A 22,472-nucleotide genomic window follows, 5' to 3' on the forward strand; every position below is an offset into this window, starting at 1 on the left:
CTTTCTTATTCATTACTTTGATCAAACAATCTACTCCCATAGTTGAAGGCACTACTTGTAACAGTGGTCTGGCTCCCATACATACTACATAATCTCCTTGATTTGACATATTTGCTGCCTGTTCCACTAGCAGCAGCCAGTTATTGCTTTGTTGTGAAATGCCCGTAGTGGCATGAAACCAATCATCTGTATTTCGAATTACGGCTATTTTAACTCCAGCGTGATGTGTGTAGTTATTTGTGATTGGCAGTTCAACAGGGGTCATAGTTTGATTTTTGCAAATAATTATAGGGGTCTGCCCCAGAAGAGTAGGCCCATAAAGGGAAACCCCAACACGGGGTATTTAAAATAGTGCCCAATGGTTGGTCATATGGGTTGAGCTTAGCTGAGCTAAAAGCAAATGTCATACTTAATATGGCCCCATGTTTCTTTATCATAATTTCATTATGGAAATGCCTGGCTTCTAATGTGGTACCAGGTGCCCAGTAATCACCTTCCTGTGTGGTAATCAATGTGTCCCAACTTAAATCTAACAAGTGTCCAGTAACATACCACCAATAACTAGCATATGCCTCCCCTGACACCTGACGTCTGTTTGTAAATCCTTTCAATGATGATATGGGTATTTGGTAGTCGAATTTGGGGCTATGGTCATACATATGGAGTTGTTGTATGCCCACCTAATTATCCAAGGTGTTTGTTTGATCTGCGTTTGTGATCGGTTAGGGTCCCCACCCTTCTTTTCTGCATGTTAAGATTTTTTTATTTTTTATTTTTATTTTTTCCATAGTGGCAGTGACATCACTATTATTGCTCTGATCAGTCCTCCTACTGCTGCTAATTAATTATTTTTATTTTTTATTTTTATGCGTCTGAGTGATCATCTTACCTGCAGGCTTGCAACCCCTCCTACTAACGCAACAGAGTTGTGGACAATCTTCACCGGTTTGAGACGACTGCAAACTAGAATTACAGCCCCCTTTGTAGCCGGACTTCCTCTGAAGGTTGTTGAGGAGCTACAAATCTACAGCAGATACCACAATGCTATTATCATGATGCAAATAGGTACAGTTAGGGTAAATACTAAGATGGAGATGCATAATTTAGTCATAGTTTATCACTGTAAATTTTTTCTGGAATACCATAGCGTGGAATTATGTCTTTGCATAGAGCTTTAGCTACTGTTAGTGCATCTGGATGTTTTGTAGGAAACAGTTCTATCCATTTTGAAAATGAGTCTATTATCACTAAACAGAATTTTTTCCCCTTCCCTGTTGTTGAGTTCAATGAAGTCCATGTGTATTTCTTGAAATAAGTATTGTGGTTCTTTGAAATTGGCCACGCCGAGGTCGCAAGCTGCCCTGGGCATTGTGTTTTGCACACGTTAAACACGCTCTACAAATTTTTTTTTTTTTTGAATAAGAATTCAATCCCTACGTAGTAAAGTGGGTGTTAATAGCACACTATTGTGCCACAGCACATATCCCTCCTGTTGAGACATGTGTAAAACCATGGCTCAAAATAGCGTCCCACTTATGCAATTTTTTTGGCAAGATTGTTTTATTATCTGTCGACATATTAACATTTTTGTCCAGGGTTGCTTTATTCCTTAGCCCGTGGTCAATTTCTTGCTTTGGACTCTGTTGTTACATGTCTGCCAGGATCTCAAAGTGTACTTGTCATTTTTTTCTGTGTTAAGATGGTTCAGTTCCTTTAGTGTCGCTTGTTTTACCATTTTATCAGCTAACATATTTCCTAAAAATATTGGATCTGAATTATTAGTATGTGCTGTGCATTTACATACAGCAATTTGTTTTAGTAATTGCACTGCTTCTAGTAAAGTTGTTAATAATCCTGCATGAGTTACTGGTTTTCCTGTTGATGTTATCATACCTCTGTTTTGCCAATATTGTGCAAAGGTATGTACTGTTCAATATTCATATTGGCTATTAGTATAATTTGTCACCTTTTGACCTTTCATTAATTTGCATGCTTATGTAAGCGCTATGACTGCATAGCCTGTTATTGTTTTTCCCAAATAATTTTTCTTTGAGGAACCATCTACAAAAATCACACCTTTTTGTTAGTGTCTGATCTAATAAGTCTGGTCTATACTTTGCAGTTTGTGTTGTTAGCTCATAACAATCACGTGGTTGGCCTTGGTAGAAGGGTAGCTGGGTTGAGCGTGGTGTATCGCTCAAGTGTTAAATGTGGTTTAGCTTCATTTAAGATTGCTTGTTTTCTGTCTGTTAGAATGGTTCGCCCTTGTCCTGTCAACTGATGGCCTAAATACTTCACTGATTGCTTACAAAATTGTAGTTTGTCTTTACTCACTTTATGGCCTTCTTTCACTAAATGGTGCAATAAGGCTATTGTGTCTTCTTCACATGACTTCCTATCTTGTGACGCTAGTAGGATGTCATCTACATATAATAGTTTCTGGCTTCCATTTGGGGGTTCAAACGTGGACATACTGGCCATCATTGCTTGTGAATAAATTGTCGGGCTTTCACAATATTTTTGTGGTAAGCGTGTATACGTGTATATATATTATTTATTTATTTATTTATTCTCTTTTCTGCAACCGTAAATGCAAACCTGAACTTTTCTTTCTCTATTAGAATGGAGAAGAATGCCTGATGTCTACTACGGTGAACCATGTGACATCAGTTGGTAAAGAATTTAACAATGTGTGTGGGTCAGGCACACAAGGTGCTCTCGCCACCACAGCTTGATTTACAACTTGTCCTATATCATTCTCCATCCCACAGAGAGTGGCACTTTCCTCACTGGGAAAATAGGGATATTACATGGTGGGTTATCGCATTCTACTAAGACTTTAGCTTTTAACAAATCTTCTATTGCTGTTTTTTATTCATTCATATGTATTTAGTTTTATTTGGTGTACTTGTACTTATACTATTGGTTCATCATTTGGTTCTGGTTGTATTTGTTAAGACAAGCCTAGTCGTGCTGAATACAGCTTTTGGTTCCTTTTGTACTGGCCTTTGACACAATCACGGGCGAAGTGACCTTCTTCACAGCAATTCCAACATCCAACCTTGTTGGGATAGTTTTGTATATTCTGTCTACCTGTTCCTCTACCTCTTCCTCCAAATCTTCTCCGAGTTGGCATAACCCTTCTTTCGTTACCTTCCTTTTGTGTATAAAATGTGTCTGAGTCTTTCTCCTTCATTACTTTTTCTTCATCTTTCTGATACTCATGAAGTAAAATTTCCCTTACTATCTTATAACTCTTCTTTTTTACAACCTTCACTTTCTGCTCCATCTGTTCTTTTTCTTTTTCTTTCTGCTGTCTCTCCTTCTCCTGCTTTTTCTTTTCTTCTCTTTCCTGCCTTGCCCTTCTTTCACCTTCCTCTCGCTGTCCTGCTATTTTCATCCAGACTTGTGTCTGCTCATAGCCTTCTTTTTTCATTTTCTTCTCGTTTTGCTTACATTTCTTTTTTATGTTTTGTTGTAACTCCCTAATACATGCCGTAGATAATTTTCCGTTGAATTTGTGCTGTTTTATCCAATAATATAGGGGGTCTACTGCTAGACTATCCTCTTTTTCAACTACCTTCCAGTCCTTGCAGGAGAGTTCTTCAAGGACTTTTTGTTTTTCTTTACTTTGTCCCTTCCCCATTTTGAACTAAATTTGGACCCAGTGGTTCTTAACACCTGTCGTGTTCTAACACTGGGGTTATTTTCAACAAGATGGTGATCAACAACCTTTTGTGGTAAAATTCTCTTCAACCTTTTCAGGTGGAATTTTCTTGCCTACAAGCATCCACAAAGGCTCACCATTTGCTTCTTGTTGGTTTGGTATAAAACACAGTTACCTAGTGGTAATTGTATTTTCATTCATACATTCACATTCACACTTCGCGTGTCTTTATTTTCCCAGAGGACTCCGCATATCCTATGTAGAATTTAACTAGTCTGTTTCAACTAGGGGGGTCTACGCCGCCAACGGAATTTAACTGACCTGATAGAGTCTAGAATTGTCAGGGTTTGTAACACTTTTGCTTTAGGACTCCGCTTATCCTATGTAGAATTTAACTAGTCTGTTTCAACTAGGGGGTCTACTCCGCCAACGGATTTTAACTGTTTTTTACTTTTTCTTCTATTTTACTTTTTCTCTTCTTCTTCGATTTTACTCTTCTTACATTCATTTCTTTTAAACAAAATTTGTACTCACAGTCTCTGCGTCTCTGGATTTCCTTCAACCTTCGGATCCCAGCCCGCAAGTGAGGGACCAGTCCCGGAAAGGGTCTTAATGCTGTGGCCACAGTCTTGCCTGGATCTCGCTTGCCCGCTGGGATCGTCAGGTGTCTTGGAATCCGGCTCGAAGGACCAATAAAATGTCAGGTTCAAAACCCCGACACTTGTAAAAAACACTGCCTGTACAAAGGAAGACACAGAGAGGTGAGTTTCTTTTTACTTGCAAGGAGAGTGATCAGGAACCGTTCAGTAACAATTCGCCACCTCACTCTGAAGCAGCTCCTGCCCTCTTGCCTTTTTATTGAAGGAAGGCCTTGGTTACAATCAGGTTTCAATGGCTGAGGGAAGGGGGGTTTAATTATTCCAGTTGAAACCAGTTTCTTCGCACAACATGTTATCCATAATGTGTGGATATCTCATCCTTGGCATGTGATTCTCTGGGGACACACACACACACATACTCTTGAGGTCATATCTACTTCTGACCCGTGCCTATGTCCCCTGAGGGTGTTAAAACTATCTGCTGAGGAATGTTCTGTCACGTTCTGTTTTCCCTTAATCATGATGTACACCACAAGTGCAGGCGTCACAGCATTAATCTTACATTGTTATGTGAGTGATATGAAGCACATGTACAGCGTTAATCTTACTTTGTTATTTGAGTGATACGAAATGTTTGTAGGTCATAAGAATATAGTAAAAATAGGTCATAAGAATATAGTAAGAATAGAATAACTTTATGTACAATTCTTCCAACATATGTATATTGTGTATACTTAATACTTTCCCCTTTTTATTTGAAGGTTTTCACCTGTGCTGTGCTGTGCTGTGCTGTACTGTACTGTACTGTGCGTACCTTGCCACAATGAGACTTGTGCCTCACTAAATAAAACCCAAAAACAGTGAAAACATGGAGTGGATCCAGTCTTTCTTCAGTGTGGCTACTCAGACCCCCTTTTTCAAGTTCAGGGGATGCATAAGGCTAGAAGGAACTTGACAGTGAAAACCGGGCAGTGAGCTGGAAAAACCAGGAGTGCTTGACCTGTGCGTGGAAAGATCAGGCAACAAGAAAATAATCACTGCGTCGAGAATAAATAAATAAATTGGACGGCAGATCAAAATGGCTGATCAGGTCGCTACCAAGACCATGGAGCAACTTAAAGTGGACAGGACAACGGCAAAGAGAGCATTTACACGACTCTTTAACAACATTATACGAAGCTTTGGAGACATGTGAGAAGAAGAGCTAAAGTGCTATTTTGACAAGATCACACAAGAGGCTGAGAGGGTCCTGGAGGCAAATGACAACATGGAGGCCAGACTGATTGCAGAACTGGAGGCGGAGCTAGGGACAGATGAGGAAGTATCATTACCCGAACAGCAAAAAGCCCACCTATAAAGGACTGCAAGTGAATGCGAGGCAAAACTCAAGGAAGTCAGACGCCTGATTCGAACGACTCTTTGGTCAAACTTTGGATGTGATGAATTGTCCACAGCCTTTCAAGTGGCGGAAGCAGAGTATGAGCGTGTTGCTGTCGTGAAACCAAGCACTAAACTTGAGACATATATACATGCTCAGTCATCTTCAACAGTTGGTGAGGTCGTCAAAGGAAGCCTATGGTCAGTGGAAGCGTTGGATCCCACCGGAAAACGTGAGGGATCTCCAAAACCAGCTAAAGGCACTGGAGCTCCAGGTTCCAAAGCTCATCTCCAGGAAGGCAGACTTCATCCAAGCGAAATGCGAAGAAGATGCAGAAAGGCCACAAGAACCCTACAGCCCCAGTTACCCAATGCAGGCAATCAGATTGAAGCCGACAGCCCTTCCCAAATTCTCAGGTAACAAACGTGATTTCACCAGGTGGAGGAAAGATTGGGAAGCCCTTCAAAGTGTTGTAGAAGAAATTCTCCGCAACCTAATTGAGGCCTCCAAGACCACTTGTTTTAGTAAATTTCATCTACCCAAGCGTATTCGTTAATCTCCACTTATGAGAAGGAATAAAACTCACACTAGTACAAGTTAACACTATGTATTGTAAAACCAGATCAGACAGAATAATTTCACAAAAACACAGGATCCTGGGCTGAGTTTCTCTTCCAATGTCCGCCTGCAACCTCCCGACGATAAGAAGGAAAGTCAGCCCCAATTCTTGCATCCCAGGGCTTTTTGTAGATCTCCTCAGATGGGGTGGAGTTGGAGGGATGTGTGGGGAATGGACCAGGATCACGTTCCCGGACCAGATGCTTCCTCCTTCACCCCGTTATCTTTGTTGCCTCCTGGGTAAATGATCTTAAATACCTAAGACCCTCCTGGCCTTTTGGTTCTCCCCCAATGACCTCTGCAAAGACAACAAGAACCACAACACAGGGTATTGTGCCCTGACATCTGTTAACTGACCCTTTACTGGTAGAGGTCACAGCTTGACCTGACACTCATCTACCCTAGCTCAAAGACCACTATTTAAAAACTAGATTTGGCTACAAAAGCTCGAAAGAAGTCAAAAAGGTGCAATTACTGGACAGCCTTGATGACAAAATTACCAGAGACTTTCGCCTCACTTCATACAATACGGCAGAAGACATTTTCCGTGTGCTAGAGAACCGCTTCGGCAACAGAGCAGCTATTGCCATCGAAATTGTGGAGGAGTTGCAAAAAATGCCAGCCGTTAGAGGAAACCAACCACGAAAAATTGTCGAGCTGATTCAGGCAGTGGAGAAAGCACTGCAGGACTTGATCGACCTTGGAGACACAGGAGCAATCAAGAATCCCCTTGTAACAAAATCAATTGAAAGTAAACTTCCGGACCTGCTTAAAAAAAGAGTGGCTTGTGCACGCAGCTGATGGAGGGAATGGTGTAACTCTGGCGAGAAGATTTGACTGTCTGTTGGCATTCTTAAAAGGCACAGGAGTCCATATATGAGCAACTGGAGTTTCTAAGAGAGGAGGAGCCTCACAAAAGAGACCCCAGATCGGAGCAAAGATATGCCAGAACAAGACTGACCAAAGCAGGTGATGACCAGGTCGGCTGTATTGTCTGTGGGGATAGCAAGCACAGAAGAAAGCTGTACTTCTGTAAGCAATTCAAATCCCTCACATTACCAGAGAAGAAAGGGGCAGTGCAAAGGCTTGGTGCATGCAGGAAGTGCCTGGAAGTTCATGACGACCCCTCAGATTGCAAGTCTGGATTCCTATGCAAGAACCAAGACTGCAGGAATCAACACGCAGCAGAACACCATTACTAACTTTGCCCGAATGCAGAGGTGAAGAGAGCCTCTGCAGATCAGAAAAGTAATGTCGGTCCCGTCGACGGAAAAGGCAGGAAGAGAAACACGGAGGAACAAGAGGCATTCCTCAAGAAACTTTCCCCTGACCTGGCAAAGCAGTGCAGAGATGTCTTTTCCAACAGCACGTCCAAGGCCCTTAGTACTCTTAAGTATACACCTACTCTTCTGACGGAATGTGGTTTGCGAGAGCTCCCAGTGTTAATGATGCTCCTTGAAGTCACTGCAAATGCGGGACAGTCAATTGGAACGCTTATCGATCTTGCCTCAGACACCAACTACATAACTCACAGAGCTGCTAGGCAACTAAACCTCTGAAGCGAGGAAATCACCCTTGTTGTGCATAGTGTTGGAGGAATGAAAATTCATGTTGAGACAAAAAGATACCTCCTAAAAATCAGGGTCAACACCTCAAGAGGCACGGTCAAATCACACCAGATGGTTTGCTACGGTTTGGACACGATTGCTGATGTTCATAAAACAGCAACCCCCAAACAACTGCAAAAGTTCTTCCCAGACACCTCACTCGAAGAATTGAGGAGACCCAAAGAAGTAAACCTCCTTATAAGTCACAGAGAGGGTTCACTGGCACCGCAACAAGTCAGAGCTGTGGGAGACCTCGTATTGTGGGATGGACCTCTCGGAAAGACAGTTGGGGGAACTCATCCAGAACTCTTTGAAGACCTTCATGTCGCTACCCACATGTCCAAGACACATTTCGTGCGGTCGATGAGGGCAGCCGCCGTGAAGTACGAGGAGCTCGTTGGAGGGCCCCATAGAGAATCTCTGCTAAGCCAGAAGATGTCAAGAACTTTAACAAGTAAACGCGATTTCCTAAACTGGTGGAAGTGGGACAGCATTGGTGCAGCTTGTGAACCAAAGTGTGGAGGCTGTCGCTGTGGAAACTGCCAACCAGGTGGCAAAGAAATGACTGGAAGTTGTGAAAGCAGGCCTCACCTACATCACAGGGGATGACCACAGCAAGGAACCCCACTGGCATGCCAAATATCCTTGGTTGGAAGACCCAGCTTCCTTACCGAACAACAAGAGCGCTGTTGAGGCCACCTTTCTCCGAACAGAGAAGCAATTGGCAAAAGAACCAGAATGGAAGGCTGTGTATGCTGAACAAGTGCATGAGATGGTCGCCCGCAAAGCTGCGATGGAGTTGTCCAGGGAAGAGATCCTCACTTGGACTGGGCCCATCTGGTACGTAAGCCATCTCATTGCACCAAACCCCCACTCTAACCCCCACTCGTCTGGAACAGCAGTCAGAAATGTAGGGGCAGGAGCCTAAATGACCTGCTGATGAAAGGCCCAGACGTTCTAAATCAAATCCGTGCTGTCCTCCTCAGATTCAGGTGTGGCGCCTATGCTGCTCTCGGAGACATTAAAAAGATGTATATCTCCGTCTGATTGGAGGACCAGGAAGTACACCTACACCGATTCCTTTGTCGTGACTCTGAAAAGGAGGAACTCAAGGAATACGCAATCACCCGAGTGAACATAAGCGACAAACCAGCTGGGTGTATCGCGCAACTAGCAATGCGTGAAACTGCCAACCTTCCCCCTTTCGCTCTCCTCAAAGAGGAGCAGCAGGTAATCCACAAAGACAGCTATGTTGACGACATTCTCACCTCTCATAATGACCCCGAACAGCTGAGAGCTATCACGGCCAATGCGCAGAAGATCTTGAAGGCAGGAGGATTTGAGCTGAAGCCTTGGGTCTTCTCGGGTCAAAGTGGGAGGGAAGACATCCATACTGGCACAGAGGCGAGCACTGTGGAGACCTTGGTGTTGCCAATGCGAGACGACGACAACAAGGCACTTGGCGGACGCGGGTGCTCGCACAAGGAGGTGCGAGCACCTCTATAAAACCATTACTATTACCAAAAACATCCTTACATTTATTGACGCAATACATCATTAATGGATGTAGTAGCCTGGTGAAGGAAGAAATTGTTAATAATATAATAATATTATTATTATTATTATTGTTTAGTATTACTTGTGTCCTGAGCTGACCCACATGGTTATATTGTACTTTCAACTTTCAGTGCTTTTGACTTGCGCACACTGATCACACTTATACAACTTGTTTTGTACTTTCAGTGCTTGTTTTCGCTTTCACACACTGATTATAACTGGTTTTGCACACTTATTTGTATTTTCCGGGATAAATATTATGCCCATATCCTGAGAACAAACTGAATGTTGTGAGACATTGAGGGGCCTGAGGCAGAGGACGGAGGCGATGACTCTTCTCCTGCGGAGACAGGCTGGCCACCTGTTTTCGCACGGGCGAGTCTATAAAGCATTTGTTTTCTCAATCCCGGTTAGAGTCTGCTGTGAACTGTGCACGAGTGTCCAGCTTTCGCTTTCCAGATTACTCTACCGGGGTGTTTTTGGCTCTCCGCCCTCTGTCAACAGTAAGGTATGCTATTCTGGATCTGAACTGTGTTGATTGGAGTGTTATGTGGGGGCATAGGGGTGATCAGCTTGTGTCTAGCATGATAACTCATGATGGAGTGTTATGTGGGGGCATAGGAGTGATCAGCTTGTGTCTAGCATGATAACTCATGATGGAGTGTTGTGTGGGGGCATAGGGGTGACAGCTTGTGTCTAGCATAATAACTCGATGGGAAATGTTGTGAACTGCTGTGTATTTTATTTTTAAACATCACTAATATATATACAGTCGTTGTTTGTGATCATTTCTCTGCTGCGATCTCTCCGAACCTGTAACAAGTTATTTCATAAAACATTTTGGCGTCACGAACCTGTAAAAAGGAGAGACTCAGTGAGAGAAATGTATAAGAAAAATGAAAACACTCCCGCCGCGGAGAGCAGAGTTGTTCCGGGGTGGGGGGCAGTGCCGTGGAAGACGGTAGCTGATAAGTTGTTGCAAGCGGGGAGTTCTGGTCCGGAAGCATGGACAGAAGATACCGCTGGTGTTCATGATTTGATTAAGGTTTTGTCTGGGGTAGTGGTAAAACCAAAAGCTCCGCTTGGAGGAGCTGTTAAGTGCATGTGGGCATGCGCGCAGGCATGGAAAATTCAGACAGGAAAATACACTAGCCTGGAGCATGAAACGTTGAAACTAAGAGAACAAGTTGATAAAGTTAAAATAGAGAATCAGATGTTGCAAACCAAAATAACATTGCTGGAGTGCAAAAAAGCTAATTTACAGCGGATGTATGAGAAGGCTGTTGCTAGCACGAGGCATGTTACTCGCAAGCAGAGGAAAAATCTCAGGGGTGATGAGGTGAAAATACGAGCTTTTGTGATAAGTGGGGAGGATAATCCAGATGCCTGGGATCAAGAGGAGGATTGGGAGAAGTTTTTCCCTGATCTGTATCCTGACCCAGAGCAGGGGGAGGGTGATGGTGAGCTTCGTGTAGCTAGACCTGTACAGCGTCGGCGACGCGTACAGAGAGCGGTGCCCCCTGCTGAAGAAAGGGTGACCGATGCTCAAGGTCAGCAGTTGTATGACGATCAGGGACAGCCTTTGATTAATTTGGTGCCGCAGCCGCAGCCCCCTCCCGAGGACACAGAGATACTGGAGGATTACACTGCTGATGAAGTGCAATACCTCACTAGAAAGTTCAGACAGCAGGAGGGGGAACCCCTAGATCTCTGGCTGATACGAATAATGGAAGAAGGGGCTTGGCAGACCTCGGTAGATAGAATCGATGGGCCGAGGTTTTCAGGGCTGTCTCGCTTAGCGCCGGTTAACTCAGAATATAGACAGCTAACTCGAATGGCCGAGAATGCTACGGTAGGGCATTTATATGCACAAGCTGTGGGGAACCAGTATGCTATGCCATCAGACTGGCCCCCAGTAGACCAGGGCTGGCAAACTATCAAGGAGGCAAAGCAGCGCCTCACCCGTCTCATGGCAAGAGAATCGTTGTTCATAGGGCAGTTGGACCATGTATATGACATGCCGCTCCCGAAAAATGTGAGGGATTCGATGATTCGAACAGCACCTTCACATTATAAGCCCACTGTTCTGACTGTGTTGATGGGCAACACGGAACAGCCCCTTAGTCAGATATTGGCGTTGCTGACAGATCTGGGCTCGCTCGGGATGTGGGAGAGGCCTAGAGAGTCCCAGTCACGGGAGCGTGATTTTAAGCAACCGCAACAGAAAGGGGGAAGGAACCCTCCCTCTTCGGGACCATCCGCTGGACCGTCCAGGCGGGATTACTGGAGGGCGCTGATTAAGGCAGGTACTCCGGTAACGGAAATAGATGGGCTGCCTACTAGTCAGCTGAGAGAGAGATGTCGGCAGAAAAAGGTTAAGGTGGAGTGTGTGTCAGGGCTCGTGTCTGTGGATGCGGTTGCTGTAAAAGGATTGACCGATGCACTGTGTAATTGGATGTGTGCCAATCCGCCACCGAGAAAGGAGAAGGTTGGTGTGCCTGTTAGAAGCTCCGAGGATTCTGATTCAGACTCAACTACATCAGAAGGCGAACGGGAAAAGCATGAAATAGCTGCATTAAAACGAGCACGCAAAGAAAGAAAGGAAAAGAGTAAGGCCAAAAAACAGAATCGGAAGGGGAGGCAGAAAGAACCCCTTTTCGGAAGGCGGTGGTCTTTACCCCTCCTTAGCCGGGTTTGAATAGGATGGGGGTCAAGCCCCGGAGTCAGCGGCCAAATTTGTACCCCGTTGGTCGCAAGAAGACCCTAGGCCTCATGTAAACATGATTATTCATTGGAAAAGCTCAGATCAGGAAGTAAGAGCTTTAGTTGATACAGGGGCGGAGACCACGATAATTTCAGGCAATCCTGCTAAATTCAAGGGACCAAAAATATCCATGACTGGACTGGGAGGAGCTACGATAACAGGGGTACAAGTACATCTGCCCCTGACGATTGGACAATTGCCAAAAGCTACCTACCCAGTGGTGATTGCTCCATTAAAAGAATGGATTCTAGGCATTGACGTGTTACAAGGAATGACGTTGCAGCTACAGGAAGGAAGGTATTCCTTTGGAGTGAAGAGTGTGCACAAAGTGACGGTGGGAAAGGTGTTAATGCAGCCTTTTCCCATTCCGATTGCTACCAAACAGGTATGCATGAAACAATATCGTATTCCAGGTGGGCAGGAAGAAATAGCAGCCACCATTAAGGAATATGTGGACGCTGGGGTGCTGAAGACTTGCAGCACTGCATGGAACAATCCCATCTGGCCTGTCAGGAAGTCAGATGGCACATGGAGAATGACGGTTGACTACAGGGAATTGAATAAACACACTCCTCCCTTAACTTCAGCCGTCCCAGACACAGTGACCATTATCGAACGGGTACAACATCACCCAGGAACATGGTACGGTGTCATTGACTTGGCTAACGCGTTTTTCACCATTCCAATCCCGGAGGATAGAATGGAACAGTTTGCGTTCACATGGCAAGGGAGACAGTACACTTTTACTCGCCTGCCACAGGGCTACCTGCATAGCCCGACAATATGCCATCGGATAGTGGCAGAGCATTTGGATGAACTTGCGATGCCGTCCGGTGTGCAGATTTCTCATTATATTGATGACATCATGATACAGGCCAACACTGAGGAAGAGGTGAGGGAGCAGATTGAGAGGCTAATCACGCACATGAAGGGGAAAGGATGGCAGGTGAATCCCGCAAAGGTCCAGGGGCCTGGCCAAGCGGTAAAGTTTTTGGGGATTCAATGGAACAAAGGTGAAAGGGAGATCACTACTAAAGCACGAGAGAAAATTAGTGTATTTGCGGTTCCACATACCAAAAGTGACGTCCAAAAGTTCATCGGGCTGTTTGGATATTGGAGGAACCACAGTCCTCATTTAGGACAGATTTTGAAACCTTTGTATGACGTTACGCGGAAAAGGAATGATTTTGAGTGGACAGAAAAACAACAACATTCTTTCGACATGGCGAAGGAAGCGATTACCCAGGCCGTGTCTCTTGGAAAATTGATGTCTGGCCCAGTAGAACTGCAGGTATCGGCGACAGGAGACTATGCTAACTGGAGTTTATGGCAAAAACAAGGAACAGTCAGAAAACCTATGGGATTTTGGTCTCGTAAACTACCCCCAGCTGGGTCGCGGTACACCCCCTTTGAAAAACAGCTTCTGGCATGTTATTGGGCACTGTTGGAAACAGAGAGTGTGACTGTTGGGCATGAGTGCTGTTAAGGCCGCAAATACCTATTCTGGGATGGGTTATGTCAAACCCAACCACGCACAGAGTGGGCACCGCGCAGGAGAGTAGCATCATTAAATGGAAGTGGTATGTTGCTGAGCGTGCCAAGCCAGGGTTGAAGGGAGTGTCAGTACTGCATGAACAGGTTGCAGATGCACCGGAGGAGGGAGAACAGTTTTTCGAAATCACTGAATTGACAGAATCCCCAGTCAAGTGGGGACCGGTCTATGACCAACTAACAGAAGATCAGGTTGCCAGAGCATGGTTTACTGACGGCTCTAATCAGTGGCAAAAGGGAGAGAGGAAGTGGAAAGCAGCCGCCATGAATCCAGGTGTTGGACAGACAATTGAAGAAGTAGGTGTAGGAAAAAGCAGCCAGTGGGCAGAGCTCAAAGCAGTGCAAATGGTGATCATGCAGGCGGGAGGACTGGGCCCTCTCTACTTGTATTCAGATTCATGGTCCGTGTGTAATGGGTTGGCAGTCTGGATGCCGACCTGGCATGCTAATGGGTGGAAGATACAAAACAAGGAAGTTTGGGGCAAGGAGTTGTGGGAGGATATCTGGGAAAAAGTGCAAAATATGAGTGTTTTCGTAAATCATGTTGAGGCCCACACAAATAAGCAAACCACAGAAGCTCTGTATAACCAGCAGGTTGATCACATGGCACGGGTGTTCGCCGTGGAGAGACAGTCAACAGTGGGATTGGCTCGATGGGCACATGAGAAGGCTGGTCATTGGGGGATTGAAGCCACCGTACAGTGGGCCAGACAACGCGGGATAGATTTGAAAATTGATGATGTGAAAACCGCCATTGAAACGTGTGATAAATGTCAACATCAGAGGAAAGGGGTGCCACAGCATGTTCAGGGTCACATAAATAGAGGAACACAACCCGCCCAGGTTTGGCAGATGGATTTTATTGGCCCACTTCCCAGGTCACAGGGGTGTGAGTATGCCTGTACCGCCGTGGATACGTACTCCGGCGTGTTGGTGGTGCATCCCTGTAAGGTAGCAAATCAGAAGGCAACCATCAGATGTTTACAACTTATAGAGCAGTATTATGGTATTCCTGTGCAGATGCAGACGGATAATGGCACCCATTTCACCGGGAAAGAGGTAAAGGCGTGGGCAGAGGAGCATAATGTTATGTGGATATATCATGTCCCATATCACCCGCAAGCCGCTGGTCTCATTGAGCGAATGAATGGCCTCCTGAAGAGTACCCTAAAGAAAAACACGAACACCGGGACTCTGTTGGGGCGGAGAGAAGTGTTGAACGTAACCATTAAACAGATAAACAATCGTCCCTTGGGACCAGCTACGCCTCTCATGAGGATGGTGAACTCGACTGAGATAACAGCACCGCCTACCATTGCAATGTGGAAAACCGATCAAAGGGCTGAATTACCAGTTAGAGCCACTCCGGGCTCAGCGGGTCTTGATTTATGAGCACTGGCTACCACCACGTTGCTGCCGCAGCAATCTGTGGTAATTGACACAGGGTTGGGACTGAAATGCCCAACCAACATGTACGGTCACATACTTCCCAGGTCGGGCCTGTCTGTCAAAGGAATAACTACGTTGGCAGGGATCATTGATCCAGATTATCAAGGGAGCTTGGGAGTGGTCATGTTTAATCTTACTTCCACTCCACATGTGATAAATCAGGGCGATAAGATCGCTCAGCTCCTGGTCAAACCCTGCCTGTTCTCTCTGGCAGTAGAGGTGGATCCTCCTGTCGCACAAACGCAAAGGGGAGACAGAGGATTTGGATCGACAGACAAAGTGGGGGCTAAAGTGTGGGTCAAACAGACCCAAGGCCCGCCGAGACCTGGAGAAATCATTGCGCAAGGAAACGATCAAGTAGTGACCATTCTCTACGACGGAGAGACTAAATGGGTCAATGTGCCCATCCATAAATGTTACAGGAGGGAAAACTAATCATGTGTTTTGTTTTTCAGTATGATTTATATCTGTGTTCACAGCCTGGTGGCAAGCGTCGGGGCGTGGATGTTGAGGCTGCTGGTGGGACGTCCGGCGGAAGGAGCCCGAGGATCGTCGTACCATGGGGTCCCGCCCAGGAAATGGCCATGTCGGTTGTTGGGGCACTCTCCTGGCTGTCCTGCTTGCATGCGGCCCGAAGAACGCCCACTCTTGGGTGACACCGGTGGAAGGAGCTCCTCGCTTGCCTCGCGTGGTTCAAGTGGGATGGGGGAACAGCACCAATAATCGCACGCAGGATAACTTCCGCTGCCCTGCGTGGTCCGTCTGCCGGACTGCAAACATCACCTTGGATTGTGACCCCTACCACGGACCACGTGCATGGTCCATGATCCTGAGAACGGGATGCAACGTTACCGTTGAAGCTGAAGTAAGCCTCTGTCGATTAACGGGAAATCCCTTCCTGACGGAAAATCCCTTCACATTTCGTGAGGACGTATCATGCTCATCGACCAATGGGACGCAATGGACGGTAACATCAGGCGACACTGACATCTGGATTTCAAACTCAACTGAGATCACGGGATGCAGGTCAACAATCTGGGTCATTTTGGTAGTACCACCACATCAGCAGGTGACACACCCTACGTTAGTGCCAATAGTGACATCATGCACACACATGGCTTACCAGATGACACATAATGAGATTCATTGGGAGATAAGGTTACCATCGATACCAACCTGCAAGCCACGAAGGAACAAACGAGCGTGGTATGATACACTGTTAGGGGGAACAGGAACTTTGTTAGGAGTATCCAACACCATTGATGGAGAAGTTACACGATCCATGTTATCATCCACAGGTCAAGCGACAGCTCATGGGTTCCGCAGGGTGGCACAATGGATGCCTACAACTGTAGAAACCCAAAAAGGGGGAGCTCATGTGATAGGCGCATTTCTGGGTTGGAACATTGATATGTGGGATGCAACATCAGAAGTTTTACACAATGTTACAAGGACGTTGAATAGTGCCAAATGTACCTTGCAAATGCTTAATGCTAAAGTTCAGCAAGAACGTTTGTTGCGAACACTGACCTCCTCAGCAGTGCAGCCGTGGAGACACTTATGGAACATATCGGACCACGTATGGTTACAAGTTAAACCTAGCCTGACTCAGTGCAATGAAACACACTGTCAAGGAATGTGGTTGGAAGTAAACGTAACCCGACCCATGACCGTATGCAGATATCGGATTTTGCCATTAATAGTGGGAAACCATTATTATTTCTTGAAAACGCATGGAGACTGGTTTAGTCCACAGACTAATCTGACTTATGATCTGGAAGGTTGTGACGTAATGGACAAGGGGACTGTATGCTTACAAATGCAAATATATCGAGACCCATGTTTTACGAATGACACGGCACTGTGTGATTGGAATGTGGAGAAGCCTGAGGACTTGCTATACCAGATAGGGCCCCACTCTATTTGTGTAGCAACAGTGAATCCACATCCCCAGTTGCCAACGACACAGTTTTCCGGATGTTTATGGGACGTGCATCTGTTTACCTGGCACAATCAATCGTTTCGATTGACAAATTTCAGTTGGACAAACCGACTGTCTACTGTGCAATGGCAAGCCCTATCGCTGCCTTGGCAGGTGGATCTGACACGCTTCAGCAGCGCACTGAACCGTTCGGAGACACTTAAGCATCTTGTTAAAACTCATTTGACAGATGTGTCCAGGTTGCAGGTGTCCACCATGATCGCCCGGAATGAGGTGGTACATGCCGCCAGAACAATTGAGCAATCTTCGGCTCATCACTGGTGGGATATATTTACAGGAATGTCGGTAACAGCACGACAACACTTAGTCCCTCCATTTTTGGTTCTTATCATATGCTTGGCTTTAATAACTTTGGTTAACTTCTGCATGTTTTGGTATATTAGACGCACCCGAGCTATTTTGTCGCGACAAATTTATCACGCAGTTTCTTGAATAATGAAGATAGAACTATACCATGATTTGGGGCCGTTTGGGATAGATATAACAAAGATGGTTGTGGAAGCTGACCCTCCGGGTCATCATGTATCCTGGTGGCCAAGACGTTCGGACCCCCTGCATTTAACATTTCCCGATCGTATTTCTATGTATCAGTTTGTTATTGGGCACATGTTACACGGGAATCATGACATCATGGTGTTGTTGCACCAGGGGGATGCCTATGTTAATTGGATGTTTGAAAATGAGGATGATCTACCTGAACGGTTTATCAATTAATTGGTGGTTTCAGCTCAGGCCACAAGGTGGGATGAAGGAAGAAATTGTTAATAATATAATAATATTATTATTATTATTATTGTTTAGTATTACTTGTGTCCTGAGCTGACCCACATGGTTATATTGTACTTTCGACTTTCAGTGCTTTTGACTTGCGCACACTGATCACACTTATACAACTTGTTTTGTACTTTCAGTGGTTGTTTTCGCTTTCACACACTGATTATAACTGGTTTTGCACACTTATTTGTATTTTCCGGGATAAATATTATGCCCATATCCTGAGAAGGAACTGAATGTTGTGAGACATTGAGGGGCCTGAGGCAGAGGACGGAGGCGATGACTCTTCTCCTGCGGAGACAGGCTGGCCACCTGTTTTCACACGGGCGAGTCTATAAAGCATTTGTTTTCTCAATCCCGGTTAGAGTCTGCTGTGAACTGTGCACGAGTGTCCAGCTTTCGCTTTCCAGATTACTCTACCGGGCTGTTTTTGGCTCTCCGCCCTCTGTCAACGGTAAGGTATGCTATTCTGGATCTGAACTGTGTTGATTGGAGTGTTATGTGGGGGCATAGGGGTGATCAGCTTGTGTCTAGCATGATAACTCATGATGGAGTGTTATGTGGGGGCATAGGAGTGATCAGCTTGTGTCTAGCATGATAACTCATGATGGAGTGTTATGTGGGGGCATAGGAGTGATCAGCTTGTGTCTAGCATGATAACTCATGATGGAGTGTTATGTGGGGGCATAGGAGTGATCAGCTTGTGTCTAGCATGATAACTCATGATGGAGTGTTGTGTGGGGGCATAGGGGTGACAGCTTGTGTCTAGCATAATAACTCGATGGGAAATGTTGTGAACTGCTGTGTATTTTATTATTAAACATTACTAATATATATACAGTCGTTGTTTGTGATCATTTCTCTGCTGCGATCTCTCCGAACCTGTAACAAGTTATTTCATAAAACACCTGGCTAGCTTTTCTAGTGTGATGTCAACTTCTGCATACAGCTCTTTGGTCATATAGCTAATGGTACGTTTATACAAGGTTTACCCAGAAGCCTCAATTCAATTGGGCTGGGAATATCAAGAAATGTCACAATCTTGGTTAGCATTCACACTGCACTAAGGAACAAAAAAAAGTCATTCTTGGGTCATACTGGTACACTAAAAGATGAATGACTACGAGTGAGGTATCTTGTATATAAATCATACATAAGGCAATTCCTTTCACGTTACTTCCTCCCTTTGAGTGGCGGGATGATCCCTAAGCTTTCTCACTGCATTCGCTTGCAAGTAAACCGAGAGCCCCGTTTTTTGATGAACCACCTCCAGATCCAAGATCCAACCCATTCACAACCTCCTCAGTCCATTCAAGTAAGAAAAAAAAACCTCACCACACACTGGAAAAATGTTTCGTGATCAGGATAGATTGCCAAAAATAAGTTCTTGTAGGTTTTTTTGCAGCAAATTCAAAAGCCACAATATGTCTGTGTGTAGTTATGTTAAAGATATGAAGTAAACCAGAAATGTTTGGCTATGACATATTGATATTATACAGCAAAAGTCTCAAAATGCATTTTAGTTTCTTATTAAAATACATGTCAAAAATAGGTTTTACGTTCATTGTCTCCACTTGACATGTGGTTCCAGAGGTAAAAGTTAGATCAGTGCCATCTTGTAGATATAGACCAGGGGTCTCAAACTCAATTTACCTGGGGGCCACTGGAGCTAGGGTCTGGGCAAGGCTGGGCCGCATCAGGTTCCCCCCCCCCAAAAAAACGCATTTATTAAAAACAGAAAAATATACAAACTTTTTCAGTGCTTTGGTTCCGATTTTCTACAATAAAAGGTCTGATAAAACATTCCACTGTTCTCAAATATCTTAATTTTTATTTTTCTAAACAAAATAAGAAATAAAATAAATAAACAAATCAAGGATAAAGAAAGTCAATCAATTAGTAATAAATAAATATAATAATAATAAAAACTTATAGAAACCACATATAGTTGGTGGGTAGACAAATTATTTTTTTCAGATTAAAATGAACAAGGCATTATTAGAGCCCTGTAGACATGACAAAACACGACTATAGTCACATTTATACTCTTTATTTACAACATATTGCGCAACTGCAGGGTCTTGAGACACATGCTAACTCGCAAACTAGAGAGCGAGCGACCTAAACGGTAGTTATTTCCTTTAAACTTAAATAGCCAAAAACTTACCACTTCCACACGGATAGGGAGGATAACTATTAACAGTTATTTAACCTTTAACATGAACATTAATCAAACGTAATAATTTTTTCTGGGTACATGATACCATACAGCATCCATATCAAACTTGCACGGGCCGCACTAACATTAAACTTTCATATCAAGGCAGGGGCCTCAAACTAATGTCCTGCGTGCCACATTTGGCCCGCGGGCCGCGTGTTTGAGACCCCTGATATAGACACACAAACAGACAACAACTCTCTACTTGATTCCCAAAATTATTTGTTTAAAACCAGATGCTTGCAAATCAGACTTTGCAAGCAATTGATTGTCAGACAACTGTTGCGCCAAAATTGGCAAAACTGCATCATTTTTGGATTTTCACGAAACCTGAGGTTGTAAAAAGTCAAATTCATGCTTTCCTGAATGAGCTCATTCATTTTATCAAAAGATGATTCGTGTTTTTTTCCCCCTTATAGTAGCACGGATGTGAAGATATTGTGCTCTAACATGTGTAATTGCATCATATAAAAAAACAACAACCTATGTAGTTCATTGCATGCAGTAGCAGTCCATGAAACAAACGCTGGCGTTAAGATGCTTCAGCGCCGCTGTTCTCCACAGCTGATCCCCCAGCAAGCCCTCCGCCTGCCGGGTTATGACTCATAGCCTGCCCGCCTTCCTTCCACTGATGCTGGGAGCTACAAGTAACCCGGAAACGCTCCAATAAAGAATAAAACAGCTGTTTCGTCTGCCTCTTTACCTTTCGTTGACGGTAGAAACACAAACTCAGATCTTCCTCTCAGGTGGCTACTGCTCTTTGGCCAGTTCGTCTCCTCTTCTTGCTCCTCCAAGGCGTCGCATCGCTCCCACGGTCCTAATGGAGAGGGAATTCCGCGCACAAACCAGCCAAATGATCACAAGTCGGCGTAAGTGTTCACCGAAGGGGCCACGCTAACAAGTGCAGCTCAGCTGGTTATGCAGGAAGCGCGGCTTTTCCTGGGGTGGAGGGTTTGATGTTGCTGACGCATTCAAGGACATCTCGGAAACTTGCTACTATCACTGATGGTGTTTTTTAAGGTGAGAGATGTGGTTAATTATTGGTGGTCTCTTTCAATTTGTGGCAAGTGGGAGATTGAAACACTAATTCTGACTGAAGACCAATACCAACAACGCCACCTGGGGGATTTCGCCCCAGGAAATAGTTTAGCTTAGACTAGGACACACAGGCTCGAAATTACCACAGAGCAAGAGACAGGGTATAGAAAAAAATATAACAATTCTTTATTGCAATGACAATATTAAGAAACATCAGCTGTGGATCATGTTCTTACGTTAACCTGTAGGTGGCGCTAAAAGGGAACAGAGCTGGGACTTACCGTGGCGGCCCAAACTCAACCATGAAGGGAGGAAGAAACTAAAACACCCGTGACACCACACACACGCAGATCTGTGAGGAAAAAAACCCACCACCAGGATTGGGTCGCCACCTTGAGCCCGCAGCACCTGTCCACAAAAGAAAAGAATGCTTAAAACAGGCCACAATACTTCGTACAGCTGTCTATAAAAAGAACACCCACACATGCAGGCACATGATCAAATAATAAGGAAATAAACAGAATAAACAGTATTAACGGAACACAATTAAAATATATTACACCAAAAATATAATACACAAAAACAAAAAATAAAGAAAGAATTTAATCACAACTAATTAAACCTAAAATTAGGTGCTTACATTTCCACAGAACCTGTAATTCATCCATTAATTTCTGTCAGGCATTCACACAGGCATGCCCCCACTCCCCGAAGAAGCTTTCTCTTTTTCATTAAAACCACTTTCAAGACTTCTTCAGGGAGAATAACATCACTTTTTGGACCATCCCGCATGTTCCCCTGATATAAATTTCATAGAGAACATTTATGGATAGATGGGAAGGGAAGTTTATAAAAATGGCCATCAGTTCCAGACAGTTGATGCCCTTCGTAACAACTTATGTCCATTTAAAATAAATGGTAAAAGCTATGCCAGTTAATTACATTTTATTCAGTCTTCCAACTCAATTTAGTTAGTTAGTCCATTGAGCGTTAATTTTAGATGTCATGACTTGAAAAAAAATATTAATGCAAATCGTTGTTAATTTGTTTTAGTTGAGTCTCAAATGCACCAGTTCTATTTAAGTCCATTGTTAACGGTCAGTTGTTCGTGTTTTATTCCAGTGAGCTTCACTTTTCATTGACTCTGACTCCATCCATACAGTATGAATACACCCCCCCCCCCACACACACCCCAACATTAAGATCCCTTGAAGCCATCTACTGAGTGAATGACATAATCAATGAGAACA

At 44.4% G+C, this 22,472-nt stretch overlaps 1 long non-coding RNA gene across 1 annotated transcript; it reads right to left on the reverse strand.

The window, feature by feature from the left end:
• Nucleotides 1-3,276: 3,276 nt before the first annotated feature.
• Nucleotides 3,277-20,924, reverse strand: LOC144901956 (uncharacterized). Its single transcript, XR_013630156.1, has 2 exons — nucleotides 20,888-20,924; nucleotides 3,277-4,404 (listed from the first exon to the last, which is right to left on the reverse strand). It is a non-coding gene; the product is annotated as an uncharacterized LOC144901956 (long non-coding RNA).
• Nucleotides 20,925-22,472: the final 1,548 nt, after the last annotated feature.

Source organism: Doryrhamphus excisus, linkage group LG2 (genome assembly GCF_037039965.1).
Source record: "Doryrhamphus excisus strain RoL-2023G ecotype Guam linkage group LG2, RoL_Dexc_Guam_v1.1, whole genome shotgun sequence".
NCBI lineage: Eukaryota > Metazoa > Chordata > Actinopteri > Syngnathiformes > Syngnathidae > Doryrhamphus > Doryrhamphus excisus.